Here is a 24,624-nt window from a genome sequence, read left to right as displayed (position 1 = left end):
TGCCCCACATGCAATACTTCATTGTTGTTTAACAAGTCCCGAACTAAGGGAAAGTCTGTTCCCTGAACAACGTCTCTCCGGACCTTGCCTGTAAATAAAGAGTCGCAGTCTTTCAACCCACCAGCCTGCTGTTCCCTTTCCACCACCCCTTTAAGAATAGTCTCACCATTCCTGTAGTAGGGCCTCCGGTGTGGAACCGCTGGGGATGAATTCTGGCCAAATATGCCAGACTGGACTTTGAATCCAGACGCAGTAGACTCTCCTGGCACTTGTGAAGCCTCTCGCACTTCTAGCCGCTTTAACACTGGACAGGTCGGGACACACTCACCAACTCTGTGGCATCTCCAGCATGGCTCCTCCATGTGGCTTGGGTCATCCCTCTTCATCTGTCTCACTTTACTCTGCTGTAACATTAAGACATCCTGTCTGTACAGCTCTCTCTGTGGTACACAGAAAATATTAGTCTCTTTCACTGAAGACTTTGTAGGAGCCTCCTTTGCTCCTGGCAACTCACCACCACCAGCTACTGGCCTTACTTCCGCCCACATTTGCAGCTGTTGCGGAACCGTAACACTGAACTTTTGCTGCCACTCTCTCAGATCCTGCAGCACTTTGGAACGCTCACCTGGCTTGCATCCAGCCGCAGCGGTCTCCTTTACCATCCGCGAAGTTTCTCTCACTTCCGGTGCCTTTACCACCCTCGATGTGCGGACTCTCTCCCAATCGTTGTGGAACTGCATCCACCAGTCACCGCCTTGCTGTTCCTGTTTCTTTAACACAGCCCTCACAGCCTCCTGATGAACAGCTGAAGAAATTGGATTAGCAGCACTTGCCATATTCATCACTGGCTTATACGTAAAGTCTCTTAGGCTCATCAGCCCTTTAAACAGGTGTATGTCTTTTAATTGCTCCTTATTTTGCCCGCATCCGAAACACCATATGTGACAAGCTGGCGGCTTGACCACGTAACTTTTAGGGGGGATTAGTCAATGGTGAGCAGGCAGCATAGGAGAAAGGAGCAGAAAGACAGGGACACACAGCTTCTTCAAGGAAAACACACGTTTATTTTCCAACTTTAACACACACCGTCAATAATGCACAGACACAGGGGTGACCATTTTCAGGATACAAAACAAATCATAAAAATAAAACCTAGCCCACTGGGCACTACCTTCACACTTTGAAGCAGTCCCTGACTAGCCTGGGCCCCTTGTGGACAACCAGCACAAGAAATAGTTTGGCTCACCCCTGTACTCACAGGACTCCTTCCTGTAGTGTTTATTCAGCCTCCTGGCTTCCTCACTCTCTTCACAGTACTCTTCACAATACTCTCTGTGAGAGTCACGGGCTCCCTCTGCTTCTTGCAGTAACAGGCAGCACTCCCAGCTCCTCTGGTAGTTCCTCACACAGCCAGGTCTCCTACCTGCTGTGCCCTGTTGAGAGACACACTCTCCTATTCCAATTAACTTTAAATAGCCTTTCCACAGGACAGCTTCCTGTGGAAGGTGAACTCCAATCTCTGGACTGGCTCTATGGAATGGAGTCCCTGACTACTAAAGTCTTTAAACAGAGCGCTGATTCTCTGTTTCATAACTCCCTTCCTGGAGCCTATCTCAGTCCCTGGGGCGAAATTAAAGGCTAGAGTGACCTTTTTCCTCCTTTTCCTAGTCACTCTACCACAATATATATATATATATATATATGTGTATATATATATATATATATATATATATATATATATATATATATATATATATATATATATATATATATATATATATAGTCAATTTGTAGAACCAGCACTCACCATCAATCAATCAAATCCCGGGTGCTTCTTCAGGAGAGAGCAGAGAGATATAGTTAAGAGCACTCAACGCGTTTTTTTTCTATCTGAACCGTCGTCAGGTGCATCCTGACGACGGTTCAGAGAGAACCGAAACGCGTTGATGTGGGGTAGATTGTAATACTCCAATAAAAGCCTTTTTTCACAATACCCGTGAGTGCTCTTAACTATATCTCTCTTTCTCTCTCTATATATATATACAAACAAGGGAAGGTTGTGCTCACCACTAATTTTTAAAACCATGTATATATATATATATATATATATATATATATATATATATATATATATATATATATATTTATATAAAAACCCCTGTTTTGATATTATATATATATGTACATATAATTATTTTTTAACTTGTTTTTTAACTTTCCTATTATATTTTCACCTGCTACTCCAAACATTCTATCTGATATCTAAATTATCATACATGAATGAATATGAATGAATATGAATGAATACATGCCCAATATTAGGGCCCATTTATTAACAATTGAATTGTGATTTTATACCACGTATCCTAAGAAGCTTGAAAAACAAGATTTTTTAATTGGAAAAAAACACTAAACCTCTAAGGCAAAATTCGCCAAGTAAAAGTTGTCAAGGTCTTATAGAAGTTAATGGGAGTTTTGCTGATCTGATTAGACCACTTTAAAGCAACTTAGACTTTTAGAGGTTTTTGAATTTTTTTCTGCTAGGAATTGTCTGAAAAACTAGAATTTTTAGAGGTATTCAAGGTACCAGTATTTTTTAGTGCATTGTTCAGCACTTCAGCGTTCGTTCTTTTTATATTCAGATCTTTTAATAAATTCAATGTTAATCGTGGTTTTAGCGTTTGCGAGTTTAGTCGTGGTTTCAAAAACCTCTAAAACCACTTAAATCCAACCTGCAAAAAATAAGGCTCCATAATTTGCACCATTTCCATCAAGAATGCATTGTAGTTAATTTCAAATGGGGGTGTCTCTGTTATGGTCAAAGTGGAACCTCTGGATGTGGTAATCAGCTTTATTTACCTCCTTGATGACCAAGATGGATACTCAATATTTAACATTCCGAACAGATGAGCATGTGCTACTGCAGACAGACAGGGAGGCAAGGTGGCTAGCTAGAGAATGAAACATTGAAGGTTATCGACAAAATATTGGAACTGGAAAATTGTCTTCTTCTCAAAATAACCTTACTGCTGCAAATTCTCACTCAACGTCACTTTAACAGGAACTCATCAGGAACAATTAACTTATAACTAACCAACAGTAGACAGAGATATAAGGGTATGCATAACATAAACAGCCCAAAACAATTAAGAATAACTGCAAAAAATATTCTTTGTTCCAGAAGTCTACCAGCATTTGTGCCATAATGGAATATTACCTTTAATTATTTGTTATAGTTTGAACACCATATAAATGATAGCCGCATTTCAGCAATAGTTTCACACAAGCTGCTTTCCAGTGATTAAGAAAAATTACTAAGCCTTGCCCGTAAATTCACATAATAACACAGATTATTACCCCCTCCGATTTGTCAGAAGACATTGCAAAAGGGGTAGGTATTGCTTAAAAATTAGCTTCTAAATCTGGCTCCCCCCCGAACACTGCTGATGCGTTACCTTTTGTGGAAGCCCTTGCAAAACCATGATTGAAGCTGTAATCCAAAGCTGCAATCAGAGAGCTGGGGAGCTTTGCTGAAATTACTTTTCTGGAAGAAAGACCTGCATGGCACAAGATAATGCAGGCACTAGGTTACAATCCTATCTGTTGCTGTATGAGCCATTGGTTCGGAGTTCAAATAAAATCTCCCATGTATTTGCTATCGAAAGAATAAAATGATGTGTAATTGGGAACAGTTTTGTTTTAACATATATAGTTTTATACTGCACTTCAATTCCCATATAAGCTAATGTTATTCCAGTAGCAAGGGGTGCCAGAGGCTAAAGATTGAAACAGAATAAAGGATGTCAGTTGGATATTCCTTAGCTAGCTGCTGTGGGTATACACTACACCCTGCTTTCATAAAAGATGGAAACAGACAAAGCAACCGGTGTCACAAAGAATATGACAAGCTAAATGATTCACTTTGTATCGACTACTGATAGGTAATGTATTCATTGTCCAGTGCTGAACTCTAATACCTGTAATATCTTAAGCTTAAACGTAAGACTCTCAATAACAGAAAATATATGTATAAACAAAACAAAAAATAGGTATCGGCACTCACGAAAATGCAGTCTTGGATGCCTGGGTGCAGATCACAAAAAAAATATGAACACCATCTGTCAAATGAGTGTGGCTTCTATTTGACAGATTGTATAAATATATATATATATATATATATATCTATATATCTATATATATATATATATATATATATATATATATATATATATATATATATATATACACTGTAGCAATATGGCACTTTAGATATAGGCCAAATTAATGATGAAATTATACATAAGATTTTGTATTGCAATAAATAAATAATATAGCACAACAAAAAGCCAGAATGAATAATACAAATAATTCAGAAAAAAATTATTATCACAATTTAATATGTATTTAGAAAGTGCCAACATGTCTGGATAAATCAAATAGACAAATTACATGACAAGGGAACTATACATCACAAGGAGACTCCTCAACTGACCTTTCGCTTTGAGCCATCACACTGAATGACATTGTTACATATCTGATTAAACACCAGAAGACAGGAATGGTGTAAAATGGCCACAGCATTTATTCACATTTTAACAAATAAATAGGACCTTGCCAGCCTCACCCCAAGGCAATATTCAAAGCCAGGATTCCATAAGATTTCTCTAATATGCTCTGCCATTCCTCAAGGAAGACTTGACTTTCACTTCCATAGTTGCCATTTGAGATCAGCACTATGTCATTATATCCACCACTGAGTATCAGGCTGTCTCTACCTACAAAAAGAATGGCCCCAAACCTGCTACCAGCAGAAGCTGCATCTCCCACCATAAGAGAAGTTCAGCAGCCCTGCTGTCGGTCCTGAATCTGCAGTGTATCAATGATAGGAAATCCAAGCAGGCTGTCAACTAGTACAAGCAGTATTAGAGTCTGTATCAGTCAACCCACCGTGCAGGCAGAGGAGAGAACTTCTTTTCTCCCTCCGCTAAATTTACCTGTGCAGTACTCTGGCAACGTCCTGCCACTACTTTGACAAACAAAACTTACATTATGATAAATCCACTGGTTTGATCCAGAGGAAGGCAAAAACCCAACCTGAAGTCACTGCCAATTATGCCTAAAGTTACCACAACATGGAAAAAATTCCTTTCTGAACTCAATGGTGGCCAGATACATTCCCTGGATCAAGCATTCAGTGCTTACTCTCGAGTTTATATTGTATAAATATACAGAAACCACAATATAAGCATCTACATGCAGTTATCAATGTATAAAAAGAGAACGCAAAAAAGAAACTCCAGACATTTTTTGCAAAAGATGCAAAAAGGAGGAGGGTGGGTGGACAGTTTCTACCTGCTCAGAAGATAAGGAAGTGAACTGCTTCTCTGCCCCCAGCCTGGCTTTTCCCTGCCTTAAAGGAAAACTATACCCCCAAAATGAATACTTAAGCAACAGTTAGTTTATATCAAATTGAATGACATTTTAAAGAATCTTACCAAACTGGAATATATATTTACATAAATATTGCCCTTTTACATCTCTTGCCTTGAACCACCATTTCGTGACTCTATCTGTGCTGCCTCAGAGATCACCTGACCAGAAATACTACAACACTAACTGTAACAGGAAGAAGTGTGGAAGCAAAAGACACAACTCTGTCTGTTAATTGGCTCATGTGACCAAACATGTATGGTTTGTTGGTATGTTTGTGAGTACAGTGAATCCTACGATCCCAGGGGGCGGCCCTTATTTTTTAAAATGGCAATTTTCTATTTATGATTACCTAATGGCACATACTACTAGAAAAGTATATTATTATGAAAATGGTTTATTTACATGAAGCAGGATTTTACATATGAGCTGTTTTATGCAATATCTTTTTATAGAGACCTACATTGTTTGGGGGTATAGTTTTCCTTTAACTCATTCCTTCTCACCCAATCACAGCTACATCTGACTCAGCCAATCCTTAAACATAAACCAATGTAATCTGGCTGCTGGTAATTCAGCTCCCTTGTCTTGCAGCCCCTGCACTTATAGCTCCATGGCTTTCCTGAAGGTAAAGTGGGTCAGTAGATTACAATTACATTATTCTCAGCAACTTTTCAATACATCAATCGCAAATTTTTAATAGTTTGAAAGTTATTGGTAAATGTAAAACAAGGTAACAGGAGTCAGTTATGCTCCAGGACAGAACATTGTTCAGAGGTAGGTGTGCATAGGATATAAGCTTTCAAATGATATTGCTTTCAGTTGCAGTTACATTTAAAAATAAATAAACCATATAAAATGTGTAATTAATATATATTGGAAAGTTGCATTACATTTTCTTTCAGTATGGAAAAAAATATGATCCATCATCTTTTTATTTTTTTATATTTTTATGGCAAATGATTTAGATGACACAGGGATGTCGAGATTTAGAGCTACAATATAGTTAACTACTTTTCCTGAAACTGGTTGGCTGAGAACGATGGACCTGTTTTCTACAATGGCTTTATATCCTTATCCTGTTGTATTCCAAATACATTTATAACACACAATGACTTCCACATTCGTTTGCATAAATGTTTCCACTAAAGCAATCATGAGAGTAAGCATGTGTGCTAATAAGTAGATTAAACCTGTAAGAACACGTCATATTTTCTTGGTATAGAAATGATGTCACTTCTGTTCTGGGAACAGAAGCATCTGTAATGGAATATCACCCAGGCAATCTGACAGCCAGAAGTTGTTTTGGCTTGTAAATGAGTTGGAATCAGGGAAAGCACTGAGCTGGAATCAGGCAGTGACAGGAGTGTGTGAAGAAGAGGAGAATACTAGACCTAGAGAAGAAGACTGCCATAAGCTACAGCAGCTCTGGATTGCACAAAAGCATTCTTGTACTAAAGTAATGAAAAAAGGAGCAGCTCTGCCATTTAATTTCCATCTGCTGACAAAAAAAGCAAAGCTTAACATGAAAATAAAGCACACAGTAGCTTTATATCGGGAATAGTGCCCTGGAACAAGCCCTTTAGAAATATTCATTTTATCTGTTCTTACACCTGTAATTTGCTTTGGAGAATGCTCCACATTGCCGGCTCACTATGATTTGGAGTCAGTTATGCAGCCACAAGTAAGCATCATCTTCTTAGCTTGGACACATGAAGGTAACTCAAGTCAGAAAAAAAAAAGCCAGAGATTGCTGGTAACAAAGGCACACAAGCAAGCCAAAAGCTTACCATTCTCCTACTGTGACTACATCTAGGTACTTGTATATTTATTCCATCAGCATGCCCTGCTCTCTGCAGGAGAGGACGTGTATCTAGGAAATTGAAAAGATACAGCACAATACAACCAAATGAATAGTATCTATGATGCATGGGTTCAGTGTGGAGGGAGTAAAGTGAAAATTTAATAAGAGCTTTTTCAATCTTGTGGGTATAAGAAAAATAAATAATTATTTGAGGAGTCTCAGCAGCCTTGATAAAGGGCCATGTGGCTTGAAACATTGTTGTGTTTGTTCAGATGATAAAGCCATGAAGTAACAATAAAGGCTTTTTTAAATAATTTTCAAGACGGGCGCTGTCTACTACGATTTTTTGGAGTCTCGGCAGCCACTGTGCATAGGGAGAGGCATAATATAAATGTTTTCTGCCTCCTGTACATTACATCTGAACTATAAAACACTTTTTTATGCTTTGTTTATGTAAATATTTGCCCCCTCCTATGAATCATTCCACCATTTCACTGAAGCCAAAATTATTCAAGAAACTGCTTAAAACAACGTGAATCACAATATCTGTCCTAAAACCGGGAGGTTCAAGAATATAAAGGTGATTTTTTTATACTATAGAAACTAGTTAGGAGGTGGTGACCCCAATTTGGTGAAAGGACTAATGGTCTTTATGAAGTCCATAGTAATAGTAATCTTTATAAACCAATTAACCAAACCTTGAGAGAGTATGGTTAGCAAATCTCTTTCCATTCAATCATCAGTAATCTTCTAATTGGATACGCTGTATCTATTGATGATGAATACTAGCTATACTGATCTGGACCCACAACATTTCCATCATTTTATACAGTAATTTGCAGACCATTTTATTTTATAGTGTGGTTTCTGGCAATGGCTCTAAAACCAATTCACAAATCCGTGAATATTTAAATATTTATTTAGGTCTACAAGGAAAGATAAGACTGATTGACGGAATGTAATATTGGTCGCTAGTGCAAAAATCATTTGCAATTCATTCGCAATGGGAATAAATGTTTGCAAAGTGAAAAATTTTGCCTTTGTAAATACTTTATCCCTCACACGACAGTAAGTGAATTTTAGAGTTTGAGAACATTCGCAGTGTATGTAATAAATTTCATCATTAAAGAACATGTGACTACTTGTTCCTCCACTGACAATGCATGGCACATGTCCCAGGAACTCTTATGCCACTGCACTGCCATTTATTCCTTACTCTCCTACCATACGGATATCATCACTCACTCTGCTGTACCATCGTTCCATCTATTTTACATGCAACTTTGTAATACACCTCCATTTCTATGGCAATGCACAGCAAAAGAAGGGGAGCATGCATTGATGCTTTTCCAGCATGGAGAGTGAAAATGGGAATGGAAAAAGGTCCATAGGAATGCATTTTAATTATTGGGACCATGAAAAAATAAGTAAAATGCAGGAAAACAATATATCTGATTAGCTAAATTCAGGGTTTGACCGGAGATACTATTTGTGTATATTTCCCAGTAGACAGCTGTTACACAGTAGACTGATTCCAAGTGTTTTGAGTCTTTTTTGACAGATATAGGAATTCTGGTAAAAAGGAATTCATTAGGCTGGTGCTGGTACTGCAGATCCAATTGAGTATCAATCTCTGTTATACAGTAAGTCAACAGTTAAAATATTATACAATTTTGTTTGTTAAGGTAGAACACACTTGAGCTGGAAATGAATACAAGCCCTTTTTTTAACATTTTCAAATATATTTTAAAACAATGTATGCATGGGTTTTGTTCCAGACTTGTTGATTTACACAGCCCTCTTCCAGCAAGTTACCAAGCATTGACTTATTTTATGTGCTCTTATATATATATATATATATATATATATATATATATATATATATATATATATATATATGTATATATATATATATATATATATATACAGTATATATATAAGCTGGGATGATGATGAATGCAGAAAAACACATAAAGTTTACAAGTTTTGGCTATAAAGCCCTGTTTACAGTACGAAGTAATAAATCAAGCAAACAAATTTCATGTGTTGGCTTTAAAAAACAGCCACAAAAGCGAAGAACACATATGCCAAAATAATAACAAATTATTCCAATCACTCCACTCTTCTACTGAGTTAATCACTGATGAATGCAAAATCATATAAACCCAGTATTAATTTCCCAAGGGGTCTTCCCAGACAAAACCTGACCCCTCCATCACCTTAGCTGTGCAACTTTCATTGTTTTTATTATCTCTGAGGTTGTATTATGCAGGGTATCGATCTCCATGTTTAATGAAGCTTGTAATAAAGGAAACTTGATGCTAAAAACAATGGAGCAGATAGACTTCATCAGAGAAGATGGGGGAGAGGTTAACTTTGGAAGATAAAGTTATTTGCAGGTCTGGATGCTCTATTAAGCAATAACTCCTGTTACAGTCAGGGGAGTCACTTGTTTTCTTGCCATACAATTAGCAGGAAAGCTATAGGTCATAGACTTAAGCAACCTGTAACTGCAGAAGCATGCTGGGGTTGTAGTTTAGCAAAAGTTCCAAAAATTAAATATTGCTGGTGCATCAAATTTAAAAGCTTGCCCTTAATTTGGATCTCCGTGCCTATGGTAACAAGATTCCTGGGCAGATAAAACTGAAGAACATGGCCAACTCGCCTCTGCTGACAGCTGCAGTTGAATTTGGGCCCTTTGTTGAGCCGTGGATGTAGCCCTCTGTTTCATGATAAAGCAAACATTTGAATTCCACGAGTAGCCTCCATTGTACAATTACTCATCACCTTAAATGGATAGTAACACAAGGAAATTAAACTAAAATAACAAGTCAAAAAATTTAAATTAGGTCATGGGTAATAATTTTGCATGTAAAATCTAGACGTACATAATGTCAATCAAATTTAATAGGACACACTGTCCTATTAAGCACGCTGACTCCTTCCTGTAATTTGCTTTATTTTGGGAGAATGTTCAGTTTGCAACTTAAGTAGTAGATTTTCTGTTCCTTTAGTGATAACATCATCCTTTTAATAGAGAACTAAACCAACCTAATGTGAAAAGTCCCTTCCACTACCCTCCATTGCTTCCTCCTCGCATAGTGCATTAGTGGAAATATGTGCCCCTAATTGTGCAACTCACATGCTCAAGGGCACCATCTTCCACGTGGTTCTTTCTTCAGATCCTCTTCCTTCCCTTCAGTCATTTACGGAGTTTCCAGCGCATGAGCAGTTGCTGCGAAAACCGGACTGGCTCAAACTGGCATGCTCCAAATATCTCAGTGTCGGCGTTCCCTTCCAGGAGAAAAATGAAGATGCAGAATATGACGCCCCTCTGAACAAATACGTGAGTTGCACAATTAAGGGCACATTTTTCAATAATGCACTATGCGTGAGGAAGCAGGGATGGGGCACAATGGAGGGTAGTGGAAGGGGCTTTTTACATTTGGGATGTTTAGTTCTTCTTTAAGAAGGCTAACTAATACTTTCTGGCTAACCATAATTTGCCCACCCATATGTCCCATCATAAGGTGCAACCAAAAGATAGCTGAACTATTTTTAGCTTCCATGGCCATGGCTATGTTTTGTTTTGATAAAACAGACACACACTTCGGGGCACATTTACTCAGTTCGAGTGAAGGAATAGAATAAAAAAAACTTCGAATTTGGAATTTTTTTTGGCTACTTCGTCCATCGAATTGGCTACTTCGACCTTCGACTATGACTTTGAATCGAACGACTATTCGACCATTCGATAGTCGAAGTACCGTCTCTTTAAAAAAAACTTCGACCCACTACTTCGCCATCTAAAACCTACCGAACCTCAATGTAAGCCTATGGGGAAGGTCCCTATAGACTTTGCAAGCTTTTTTTTGGTCAAAGAAAAATAATTTGATCGATGGATTAAAATCCTTCGATTTTTTAATTGTTCAATCCAACGATTTTTTGTTTGATCGTTCGATTGAACGAATTGCGGTAAATCCTTCGACTTCGATATTCAAAGTCAAAGGATTTACCTTCGGCAGTCGAATATCGAGGGTTAATTAACCCTTGATATTCGACCATATGTAAATCTGCCCCATAAATTCGCACACATACACAGACATATACACATATAGATATCAATACAAGCAAGCCACATTGATATTTAAAAACACATTTCTTCATCTTACTACTTTTATGATGTTCAGATGCTACCTGCTATAGTTGTCACATCATTTTAAAAGAAGTTCTCCCATTGATTTGCAAGATAACTACACAAATGTGCCATCTTCAGCCTCACAGTGATTATCACATTACTGCAAAGTGGAAAAAAGGAACATAAAGTCACAGTCTCGCATGCCTCACGGCGGGACAAATTGCAATCAATATGATTATAGCATTAAAAAAAATCTGACTTGTTCCATCTCAGCTTCACTATAAAATGCAACTTCAAATATATCCATATTGTTCCTCTATAGCGTCCGCTCCCTGACATTTTTGTTAATTACCAGAGAGAAAAGTTCAGAAAGAAATCTATTCTATATCAGTTCATGGGGAATAGCAAGAAAAGGTCTCGAAAGTGAGTTTGGTTTTACATCTCATAAACTGGAATAAGCTGAAGCTCTGCTCCACTGGAGGGGTACTGGCTCAGAATACTCTAGGCAGATATGGAAAGCAATTGGGAAGCTGCTAACGGAATCTTTACTGATAAAACCAGAATATAAAGCAGACAGATATACAAATAGATAACTTTGTGCCCCTGTTTTAAATGAATGTTACAAGACCATTGCAAGTGTGCATTAAACATTCAACATCCTAGTGAAGTCATTTTTGTATTAAGTCTTGTGTATGTCACAGAGCCTGTAATGGGACAGCAATTGCACTGGAAGGGGACCTAAAAGTTTTCAGAAGCCAGTGACATGCTATGAGAACTTTATCTATTCCCTCATACTTTGTTTTTATAGCATTCAAAAGCACAACCCATAAAAATCCAAATAATTATTGTACTGTAAACAACACTGTATGTCATTTGCATAAAAAACATACACATGAGAACTAAACATTTAAATAAGAAACCTGATTCAGAAGCAACACAAGCAATTGTTTAGCATGGTTGTGCTAGTGTCCCCATCAGAAATGAAAGAAAAATAACTGACCCATATGTTTGCACCTTCCCATCTGAACGTGTCCAGAGACTCATGTACAGTATATGTACAAAATTAAAACTTAACTTTTATTAACCGAAATAATAAGAATAGTCCAGTGAATCACAATTAAAACCCGGTTGGGACAGGGAGACGGATTGACAAGAGGTAGTGGGCTAATGGTACATACATTATAAGCTGCAATATATTAGTCTAGGAAATCAAATCTTAGATCTGATGTTCCGTGTTTCTGCCACAGGTATGTCCCAGTAGGGGAAAGGTTAGGAGGCAGAAGCGACCAGAGAAAGGGCTCTGACCCGAAACATGTAGTGTTTACACTGCTAAATAGGGATGTAGTGAACTGTTCGCCGGCGAACTTGTTCGCGCGAACTTCGACCGTTGGCGTCCGCCTAATGTTCGCGAACGTTTGGGAACGTTCGCATTTTGAGTTCGCGTTCGATTCGAATACAAATCGTTCGACCATTCGACCGCTAAAATCGAACGATTTCCATTCGTTCGAACGATTTCCATTCGTTCGAACGATTTCCATTCGTTCGAACGATTTCCATTCGTTCGAACGATTTCCATTCGTTCGAACGATTTCCATTCGTTCGAACGATTTCCATTCGTTCGAACGATTTCCATTCGTTCGAACGATTTCCATTCGTTCGAACGATTTCCATTCGTTCGAACGATTTCCATTCGTTCGAACGATTTCCATTCGTTCGAACGATTTCCATTCGTTCGAACGATTTCCATTCGTTCGTTCGATTCGAATGAAAAATCCTTCGAACGTTCGAATCGAACGATTTTAGCGGGTGTTCGAAGTTCGCGAACTGTTCGCGAACGTTCGCATTTTTTGACGGTGTTCGCGAACGGCGTTCGCGAACACCAAATCGGCAGTTCGCTACATCCCTACTGCTAAATAAAGAAACTACTGTCTTTGAAGCTGTTTATTCCATTCTTCTATTATCCTGACTACTTTGGGAGTGTGACACAAACTCCTGGAATTTGTAGCTGTAAGAACTTTGGAAGCATACGCTGGTTCCCTAAAACTTTGTCTTACCTTCAATTATCCTGCTGGAGAGTTGATAATGGTATTGCTCCTAACAACCTTCCATACCAACCCCTTCACCCACAATACAACCCTCCCAGTTCAAGGATATCAGCCCCTAATGAGGCGGTGTGTAACCTGTCTGGAGAGGCTGTTAAAGAGTGACCGGCAATGTTGCCTGAAGAACCTCTTACATACCAACCCCTTCAACCACAGCACTAAGCCCTCCTGGTTAGTGGTATCAGCCCCTTATTTTGGTCTATTCTGATGCCCTGCCTAACCAAATTAAAAATGATGTCCCCATCACTAAGGCCAGAAGGCATATCTACTATATCTAATGCCACGGAGGCCATGTTTCTCATTCATAATTTGCTGAGTTTCCTGCCAAAAGTCTCAGATCAAGGGGCATGACCAGGTCATTTTTCACTAGCTGCCTTTTTTAAACCACGATTAAACTCTATTTCTCTAAAATTGCAAATGTCATCAAATGTATCCGATTATTAAAAGTACAAATGGAAAAGCACTGAACGACGTGCTCAAAGATACACTAAGAGGCAGATTTATTAAGAGTCAAATAGTAAATTCGAATTCAAATTTTCGAATTGTATTTTTGGTCAAAACTCACAAATTCGAAGTTGGAATAATCCACACTCGATTTGAATTCAAATTCAAAATCCAAGATCTATCAAACCTTGACCCTGGAAACAATTCAAATTTGATTATTCGCCACCTAAAATCTGTAGAGTTCATGTAAAAGTCAATGGCAGCGGTCAAGTTAATAGATGAAGTTGTTAATAGCCTTCCTGACATCTGGGTTTTTATTTTGGGGGGAAAAAACTCGATTCGAGTTTAATCAAATTCTATTTGAGTTTTTGAGTCAGTAATATTTGTTCCATTTTTAGACATTAAATAACCTCCCATTCGAATTTCGAATATATTTGAATTTATTACAGTAAAAAAATTCACATGAATTTGAAATTCAACCTAGAGAAGAAATGTGAAACCTCTAACAGCCTGAATGGTTAAAAAAAAGGTCCAACAGGATCAGTGCAGCTACCATTGACTTCTATAGGACCTCAACAAGACGTTTTGTTAATTAGTGTTTTTAACAAATCTCACGTTTTTAGCGTTTTAGAGAAATTAGAAAAAAAAATATTTTTAGAGAAAAAATTAGATTTGCAAAAAAAATTAGAAATCCGAATTTTAGTAAATCAGTTGGTATAATCAGTACTACTAAGGCAACCCATCCTAAAGATTTTTTACGATGGTATATCTAAAGAATAAAACCTCCTTTTTTTTAATAATTATTTTTAAAGGCAGACCGTGTTCTGGCAAATTTTCTCTTTACCTAAAGAATTTTACTTGACTTAAGCTCCCCATAGACGCGACGATTCTTCTTGCCGAACGACCGATTTTAGGGAAGTCCGACCAATCCTTCGAAATTATCGTACAGTTAGTGGTATTCGAACGATCGTACATCTTACGATTTTTCGGCCGACATCTGTGAGGAAATTGATCGGCCAGGTCAAAAAATCTTTGTCGGTCCCAGTGCAATCTATCTATGTTTGCAGGGCCAAGCAGGCAGCTCCCCTTTGTTTTCCTGGCAAACTGGTCTTTTTAGTTGATGGTAAATTCGTACGATCGTACGATCGTTCCGAGAAGATCGTGGTCTCACGATCAGGATCTTTTAAAAATCTCAAAATCTATGGCCAGTTTTACTCGATCCCTAGCTGAAATCACCAAATGAAGTTGTGCTCCTACAATATCTTTTTCTTTCTGGTCAAGTTAACCCAAGTTGGGTTACCAATTAGTAAAAGTTTGATGTTTTAATTCATCTCATGTGATGCAAATTGGGACCACGCACTGATATTGTTTACAGCTTGCAGTTGAGCATATTTCTGATAACCTGCAACGGCCAGATATACTGTATTATCTGGCTAAGTAAGAAGTAAGCATAGATTAATAAATTGGGCTTATTTATTTTGAAGTATGGAGTGGCTATGATATTTTTAAGAAAAAACTAATGTTTAAATAGTTTAAACAGTATTAAAGAGTTATCTAGTAATGTATACAGTATTACACCTGCTCAGCCTTTATATGCATTTGAAATTGCTGGACGTAACTTACACTTGTCTTCCCGCCTGAGGTTCTCTAACCTTTCTAATTGCATTCTAGAATATACATATGTAATATTTTGCTACCCATACTAATATTCAAACCAATGTATTATCAGATTTCACTGGTTAAAATCTCTCAAGAAATTATACTATCTGGAGCCCTCAAATTGTTAGTGAAGTTTGCCCTTGGCTTTGTGCCTAATAAATTTAAATTTCCTTACAGTATCAAAAATATAACTAGGAGACAACAATATTTACAGACAGCAACTGTCTGTGCTTTGCATTAGTAGTTTCACCTTGACTATGTTCTAGTGGATTCAGACTCTGCATACAAAATATACTTTAGCCACGTCTGTGGCATTAGTCAACAACTCCCTTCAATTATATGCCCAGATTGCATGAGTGGAATATAAAGCAGGCGACTTCAATGGCGATTTGATTAACAAGCTAAAGGGAGAGATGGCCTTTGGCATCTGGTAGAAATGCAAGAATTAGCAAATGTCTTATCTGTACCAGATTAAATCCCACAATAAAATGCAAGGATAGTTACTATCACACAATTAGTTTCTAAATGCGTAGGATATTTCTAGAGAATCAAATCTGAAAGGCATGTGGAACACATCATGCAAGAAAGTGTTCATGTAATTCTTGCTTTGCTCCTAAGGATGGAGTTCTATGAAAACACTGTGATGTCACTTTTAATGCATGCATGTCTTACAATGTTTAAATAAAAATACAATTTTCCAAAGAACTCACTTGTGATACAGTATAATAGACTTTATCAAATGTGTAAATGAAATGGAGTTTACAAATGAACAACAATATGTATGACGTGTGTATAATGGGATCCTTTTTATGTACTTATGTACAGTCACAAGTCAAAAAAGAAGAAAAATGCAACACAAGTTATATGTTATATAAGTATGTGTGGGTAATGAAATTAGAACAAACTAAATAAATAGCAAAAGACATTGAAAAAAATATATAAGGAAGCTTACCGCTTTCCATATGGGGTCCGGGTGCTCATGCTCCAAACCCTCAGCAAGGGGGGAAAATACATACAAAACACGAAAAATAGAGCTGGCACTGCTCCGGTACCCCAAAAATATAATCAAATCAAATAGAATCCAGGAGTCACGAAATATTAATAAAGTAGAACAAAAAGTTTTATTGCATCTTGTATAAAAAATAAAAGCCTGACGCGTTTCGTGTCCACACAGGACACTTAATCATAGGCTCATAGGCTTGTACTACTTTATTAGTATTTCGTGACTCCTGGATTCTATTTGATTTGATCATATTTTTGGGGTACCGGAGCAGTGCCAGCTCTATTTTTCGTGTTTTGTAGGTAATGAAATTAGCACCACCTTATAAAATCATCATGAAGCTGGAGACTTTTTCACAATACAGTAGAGTCCAAAAATGGTCATAAGTTCACTGTTAAAAGTATAATTACTGGTTTTATCCACAATACAGCCTGTTTTGTCAGAATTCCAGCATAATTGTAGCCAAAGGGGGGGATCTGTGGTTGGGGAGATGCATTATAATGCACGCAGTTTCCATGTGAATTTGTGCAGCAACTTGGGATTCATGCAATTTAATGAATGGCTTTGTTTTGCATAACAACTTCAACTACAGTTGTGCATTGTAATTAAGCCCTGGGGTCTCTGATGTTCTCGACTCACTGTCAGCCGTATAAGATTATATTCTCCTTCTCTTCTTCCCCGTCTTTATCCTGTACTCACTAATTAATATTTAGTTGGAATAACTAATAAAATCTACTAAAGATTATACAATATTTCTCCAGCATTGGTTTATATATTATATTATGTTCTCTTTCATAATTTCTATAAAAAGAACACAACAATAAACCATAAACAAAGGAAGAATTTCCCCATCATCCCTGGACTTTGTAAATTGCTTTTCTCATTTGTCCAACATCTAGTTGGTCTAGTTCAGTAGATGTCTTTATGTTCTCTTTTTTGTGTCCTCACATTTATTATTGCTAGAGGATGTTTTCCTTTTATATTATCTGGCTAGATGTGATTTGAAAGACACAGCATTGGATTCCTTTTATACGGATGATAGATGGTATCTAAGAATAATTCCACAGGTAGGCTTTTGCTTCAGCCCCCCTCTGTTCTCTCCCTCATGTCCCCAAGCACTGTTTCCGCCCTACTGCTGACATACAGTGTCACTAATAATTTGTGTTTCTTTGCTTTATGTCTCTGCTAGATTACTGAAAGGCATTATTCCCTGCCAGGCTGTTTTAGAAACATAAAAGAAAATCTGATTATGGGGTAAACTGCTTGCAGAATCTTGTCTGATATTTTCCACTTTTTCAGTTCTGAAAGATTAAGGGGGTTATTTATCAATCTCCGAATATCCGAACCTCGAATAATTCGTAGTTTTTGGAGCAAAAATAAAAAAAACTACAAATTATTCGAGATTTATTAAAATCCGATGATCTAAAAACTCTGAATCTGAAACTGTTCTGTTATGGGTAGCCGAGGATGAGTATTAGAAGAGACTCATGCAGGCATTACACAACAGTAACTTTCACTTTCACTTTTAAGCTGCATGAAGTATGCACAGTATAGGTCTAGGCACAGTGCCATAAGTATGAACACCACATATTCCCCGTACAGTAGGAAAGCATTTGTACAACTATCATAAACAGCAACAATTAAACAGTATGCATTTTAAAACAATATTATACATTCTTCACATAAGAAAGGTTCACTTTCTTCAGGCCTATTGCAGTTGACATCAGGAGTAGGAAAATGTCCTTCATCAAATGGAGCTTCTCCAAAGTCATATCTAACAGGAGCAAGACGACTTGCATTCCATATGCGTCCATAGAGACGGTTCATATGTGTATGGTCCTCGCTGGTATCTCACTTCAAGTGGTGTAGTAAATTTAGATCGTCCTTGTTTCAGTATTACTGGTTTCTTAAGTCTGACTAAAGATCCAGGCTCAAAGTGTACTTCTCTTGCCCAACGTTTTCTGTCATATAAGCCTTGCATTTGGCTCGTTGACATTCCACAATGTCAGCAGTAGATGATTATGTAGGCACAGTATTTTGTGGAAGTTTGATATCTGCAACATGTAACTTAGTGCTCATCTGTCTGCCATGTAATAATTCAGCTGGAGATGATTGGGTTGTTGCATGGCATGTTGCTCTGTAGTTCTGTAGGAACTCTGTAAATACTTTCCAAAATGTCCCAATAAGATTTGCTGTCTGTAGTGCTTCTTTCAGACTTCTTTTGATTCGCTTGATTTCTCCATTTGCTTGTGGGTAATAGACTGCAGATACCCCAGCATCTGAAAGCTCTCGAGGCCCTGCATAAGTCAATGCTCAGTGTCTGCGCTGATGTCTGTACCGATATCTTATGATTTCGGGGATTCAGAGCAAAAAACTCTGAAAACACAGAAAAAATCATAGATTTTGCGGGAAAACTCCTAACAATTCGGAGGTTTCAGGGAAAGCTCCGAACTTTTCGGAGCTTTGCCAGACCCTATTTTTTCGGGCTTTTTTCTTCATAAATAAGGTCCATTCGGGTTGCTCGAAGATGGATATTAGAAATAGAGATAAATTTGGACCTTGATAAATAACTATCTAAAAAAAATGTGTGTTTTAAAAGAGTCATATGAGCTCACAAGTGTCACAAGAGTCACAAGGTTGGCTTTCATGTTTCTGGTCACAATGCACTATGCCCTCGTACCTTAGTGTCTGTCACTCTCAGGCCAGTATGTGACACCTAAATGTGAATGGTATTCTGGCAGGCCCAACTTACACTTGCTATGATTACACTTGCTATGTATGAGGATGAATGTGGATATCCCCTAGATGGCCCTTACCTGTGTCTTATTAACATGGCACTCCTTTTAGCAAATTAATATTTATCTGAACCCCATAGTCACTATCCCGTTTCGCCACTAATTTTGCGAATTTCCTGCGAAATGGAGATGGAGATTTTGACGCCGGCGACAATTCGCCGGCGTCAAAATGGGCGCTGGTGTCAAAGTTAATGGGCATTCTTTCGCCAGCAAATTTTCGCTGCAAATTCGCAAATTTATTCGCCTGTGGCGAAATTTGCAAATTCACGCCTGGCAAATAAATTCGCCCATCACTAATAGTCATTATTGCGGTTATCATGCTTAAGAGAAAAGATAAGAACATTTAGTGGACAGATCAATATAATGGAAACATTTACGCTATTTGTGCCACTGATCCATGTAAGTGAATCAACATCAATTCAAAAGCAGAGAAGAGGGTAACCGGTAATGAAAAGGAATTTATATTACGGCCATAGCACATGGAAACTAAAAATGTTTGCTGAACACATTAAACAACATAAATACATGGAAATGAATTTTTGATAGTTCAGCATTCATTTCTTTATTTTAACTCATTTCTGAACATGTCAAATGCATAAATATTCAGCATGTTTTGTTTAAAAATGCAATGAAATGCAGTAGTGCTACAATCAGGCGCATTTCAGGGGCTGTTGCCGAAATTGGGCTCTTAAAGTTACTAGAGGAGAGCTTTTTAAATATGGCAAAATTAGCAAATTGCGAATATTATTGCACACTCTGCATTTGAATTACGCCACAACTTTAGTGGCAGAGAAAATATTCGCAAAACAGTTTCGCAAATTGTGAATTTAAGATACTGTCAACGCTATTTTCACGCACAACAACCACACAGAGTGGGTGCACTCACGCAAACACCCGTCTCATTTGCGATAATTTATTCTCAATTTCGAATTCGCAAAAAATGGAAAGACGGGCACAGTAGTGCAATATTTTAGCGTTCAGGAAAAAACATGGGCAATAAAACAATTTGCAAATAAATATGCGCTGCGAAAACTTTATAAATGACCCCCAGTGTGTTAGGATTTTGGGAGGCCTATTCAGGGGCCCACCAGAAAATCAAAATTCCATTTTGTGACTTTATGACTATTGGATGATCGGTTGCTATGAAGCCGCGAAGAAATGTTTGCATTCGTACATTCGTGACATAAGCACAAAACTAATATATGTATTTTGTGGTATCCACACATTAGGGGGAAAGCTTCAGCAGTACATTTTGTATTCAGTAGCAACTACAAGAACAAAAAAGGGTGAGATTTTACTTTGAAACTATGTTCTCCAATGTGCAGTGACCAGAAGTTCCCACATTATTGCATATCTAAAAGCAAAAAATGTTACCTCCTGACTGCAGTTCAACATCATTTAGGAATAAATGAGATTTCACAGAGATTGAGTGGCTGTTGAAGGTTTCAGGCAATAGAAGGATAAACTTAAGGCGAGATCATTTTTTTTATTTCAGAAAGTCAAGACATGCTTCAAGAGAATGCCCAGGAATATGCCATGAAATGCAATATAACCTTAGGCAAGGAAAGAGACAGAGAGAGGTTGTTACCATAATTGTCATTGAGAATGATATTGTCTATTTCTTTCAATTTCTGTGGTGTTATTTGAACACTTTCTTGGCAATGTAATATCAAGGACATTTAACTGATTAACTTTTCCATTGAAATGACTGCAATGCAGACTGCAATGACTGGGAAACCCGTTATCCAGAAAGCTCCGAATTATGGAAAGGCCATCTCCCTTAGACTCCATATTATCAAAATAATCCAAATTTTTAAAAATGATTTCCCTTTTCTCTGTACTAATAAAACATTACCTTGTACTTGATCCCAACTAAGATATAATTAATCCAAATTGGAAGCAAAACCAGCCTACTGGGTTGATTTAATGTTTAAGTTAAGGTATGAAGATCCAAATTACAGAAAGATCTGTTATCCAGAAAACCCCAGGTCCCTAGCATTCTGGATAACAGATCCTATACCTGTTTTATGAATACCACATTAAGGGGCATATTTATCAAGGGTCGAATTTCGAATAGAAAAAACTTTGAAATTCGAATTCAAAAAGACCAACCGAATTTAAGTCAAGGTTTTTTTTTGGGTCGAATAGGTCCGTTTTCGATCGAATAGGTCCTTATTTGGCTGAATTAGAATCATTCGAATCGAAGGAATGCGATCGAATTCGATTCAAAGTTTTTCCCCAAAAAATTTTGATTTTTCAAAGTCCACCAATTGACTCCAAATAGGTTATAGGAGGTCCCCCATAGGCTAAAACAGCAATTCGACAGGTTTTAGACTAGGTCTAGATAGAATTTTTAAAGAGACAGTACATGATAAATTTAGATATTCGAATGTATAACTTTTTTCAAATTCAAATCGAATGTGAACTATTCCCTGGTCGAAGTACACAAAAAAATAGCTTGAAATTCGTTTTTTTTTTTCATTTGAAAACTCGACCTTTGATAAATCTGCCCCTAATATAACTGGTGCATGATATGTTCAGTCACTTGTTGGGCTAGATTTTTGTTTTTTATCATTCTCACTTACTAAGGAATTCAGTTACCCAACTTTTTGATCTGCAAGGCCTGGACCTAATGAGATATGGATTGTGGATATTATGGTTATATGGAAACATTTTGTGGGTTTTTCTTTCATATTCAATGACAGTTGAGGCAACCATACAAAACACACTCCTTCATAATATACAACAAATCAGCTTTTGGTCAAAATTGTCAGATAAGTTCAGATGTGAGAGGGACTTAGTGCTCTTTTTACTCTTCATTGGCCAAAGGTCCATTTAGCTGTTTAAATAAGGCTTCTGCTGATATGATTTTTTCTTTAGTTTTGAAAGACAATTGATTGTAATCCAGTAGCAACAAATTTGACCTCAGTCCTTTAGTGAATCTACCTCTACGTTTGTCAGAATGTCTGTTCAGTTTGGATTGTGTCAAGGGTGAATGTATTTCTATTACAGGTATTGGATCTTTTATCCAGAATGCTTGGGACCTGGGGTTTTCTGGAAAATTTGGATCTAAATACCTTTTTAAAAATCATGTAAACATTAAATAACCCCAATAGGCTGGTTTTGCTTCCATTAAGGATTAATTATAGCTTGGTTTGGATCAAGTACAATGTACTGTTTTATTATTACAGAGAAAAAGGAAGTAATTATATAAAATTTGGATATTTTAATAAAATAGAATCTATGGGACAAGGCCTTTCCATAATTCGGCTCTGGATAACAGGTTTCCAGATAATGGATCCCCTACCTGTACAGTCCATGTGATAATATTGGTACCAACAAGCTTTAGGGAGACCTTGAACCAGAAAGCAGAGGCTTATTTGTAGGCTGTGGAGGGAGAAGGCCTCAAACCATAACCTTGAACTGGGGCTCTCAAACGTGTTGCTCTGCATAATACAGGATGTGATCTGAAATATACATTTCATCAAGATAATAACAAGCTCACATCAGCTGATGTTTTTTGTTCTAATATGAAATCTCAGCAACAAATGAAATATAAAATAGTGTTCATATTGTTTTGCAATTTGAAGCAGTTCAAAGCTTAAAGCATTTATCTGTTATAACTGAAAAGGCTGTTTTTTATTGCACTGGGAAAGACAAAGGAAATTTGAAAAGAAGGACACAGAGGAAGTTTAGCAGCTGCCAAGGTCAGTCTCCAAGTGAATAAATCACACAGAGCTGGACATGAAATAAATAAACAGATGGCACTTGGTGGTTTATAAGCTCCATAAAATGTGTCCTGGCATATTGTGCAGGTGCTGGAGAAATGCGACCTGTAGATGTATGTAGTTCAGCCTCTCTGTCCATCAAGTACATACAATTAGATAAAAATGAAATGATTCTTCCCCCCATGTCCACATCAGTCATACCCTTTTAGAAAAGAAAAAAAAGCTAGAATATTTGCCTTACACACACACCTAAATGTCCAAGTGATCTATAAGTCTTCTCAACTCCTTTAATATCTTACTAGTCTATGTGGGGTCCCAACATAGTTCAGTTGTGTAATAATTTATATTAAAGGAAAACTATACCCCCAAAATGAATACTTAAGCAACAGATAGTTTATATCAAATTGAATGACATATTAAAGAATCTTACCAAACTGGAATATATATTTACATAAATATTGCCCTTTTACATCTCTTGCCTTGAACCACCATTTCGTGACTCTATCTGTGCTGCCTCAGAGATCACCTGACTGGAAATACTACAACACTAACTGTAACAGGAAGAAGTGAGGAAGCAAAAGGCAGAACTCTGTCTGTTAATTGGCTCATGTGACCTTACATGTGGTTTGTATGTGTGCACAGTGAATCTTACGATCTCAGGGGGCGGCCCTTATTTTTTAAAATGGCAATTTTCTATTTATGATTACCCAATGGCACATACTACAAAAAAAGTATATTATTATGATAATGGTTCATTTACATGAAGCAGGGTTTTACACATAAGCTGTTTTACTCAGTATCTTTTAATAGAGACCTACATTGTTTAGGGGGTATAGTTTTCCTTTAATGATGTCTTTCTCTGATTTGTTTCCTGTGTATGAACCTACTCTTTTAAAAGTTACCATGTTTATCATTTCCCCATTATTTCTATTAGACATCTAAGCTTTGAATTTGTTTGGGGAAGGCCTGCTATATGATTAGCTTACCATTTGGAACAGTTAATATAATGTCTATTAGAATGCTGTCCAGTATCGAACTACTGTTAGGGAGCCCTGTCTTGGGAAAACGCAAATTTTTTGTAAATTATGATAACCCGATGCTGCTAAAAGTCAGAATAAAATAGTACTCCATCTCAAACCTGCCGAGGTCATGGAGAAGTCAAGGGAAGATGTCCAGTTTACAACTGGAAGATATCATGATCGGCGCTGGGTTTTGTACAATAATCTGAAGAATTTGTGTGTTTCAGCCGTCAAATCCGAAGAAATCGTATGATTTCATTTTCACGATTTTATCTTTTCCCGGACCAGAATTAATTTATTGATAAAATGTCAATTGGAATTTGGCCAAAGTTGTTTTAAGAAAATAGTGAGAAATTTTTGTATTTTAGTAAATTAACCTCCTATATCAACTACCTGAAACTCAAGCAGAGCAAACTAAATTGAGAAGTAACCAGGAGCTGGAGTGGCTGGGGTGTCCGCAAACAATTAATGAAGTGTAATTAAAATAAAATTGGGACTTAACCCC

The sequence above is a fragment of the Xenopus laevis genome, chromosome 1S, assembly GCF_017654675.1.
Source record: "Xenopus laevis strain J_2021 chromosome 1S, Xenopus_laevis_v10.1, whole genome shotgun sequence".
In the NCBI taxonomy this organism is placed as follows: Eukaryota; Metazoa; Chordata; class Amphibia; order Anura; family Pipidae; genus Xenopus; species Xenopus laevis.
Note: the sequence above shows the minus strand (reverse complement) of the source record.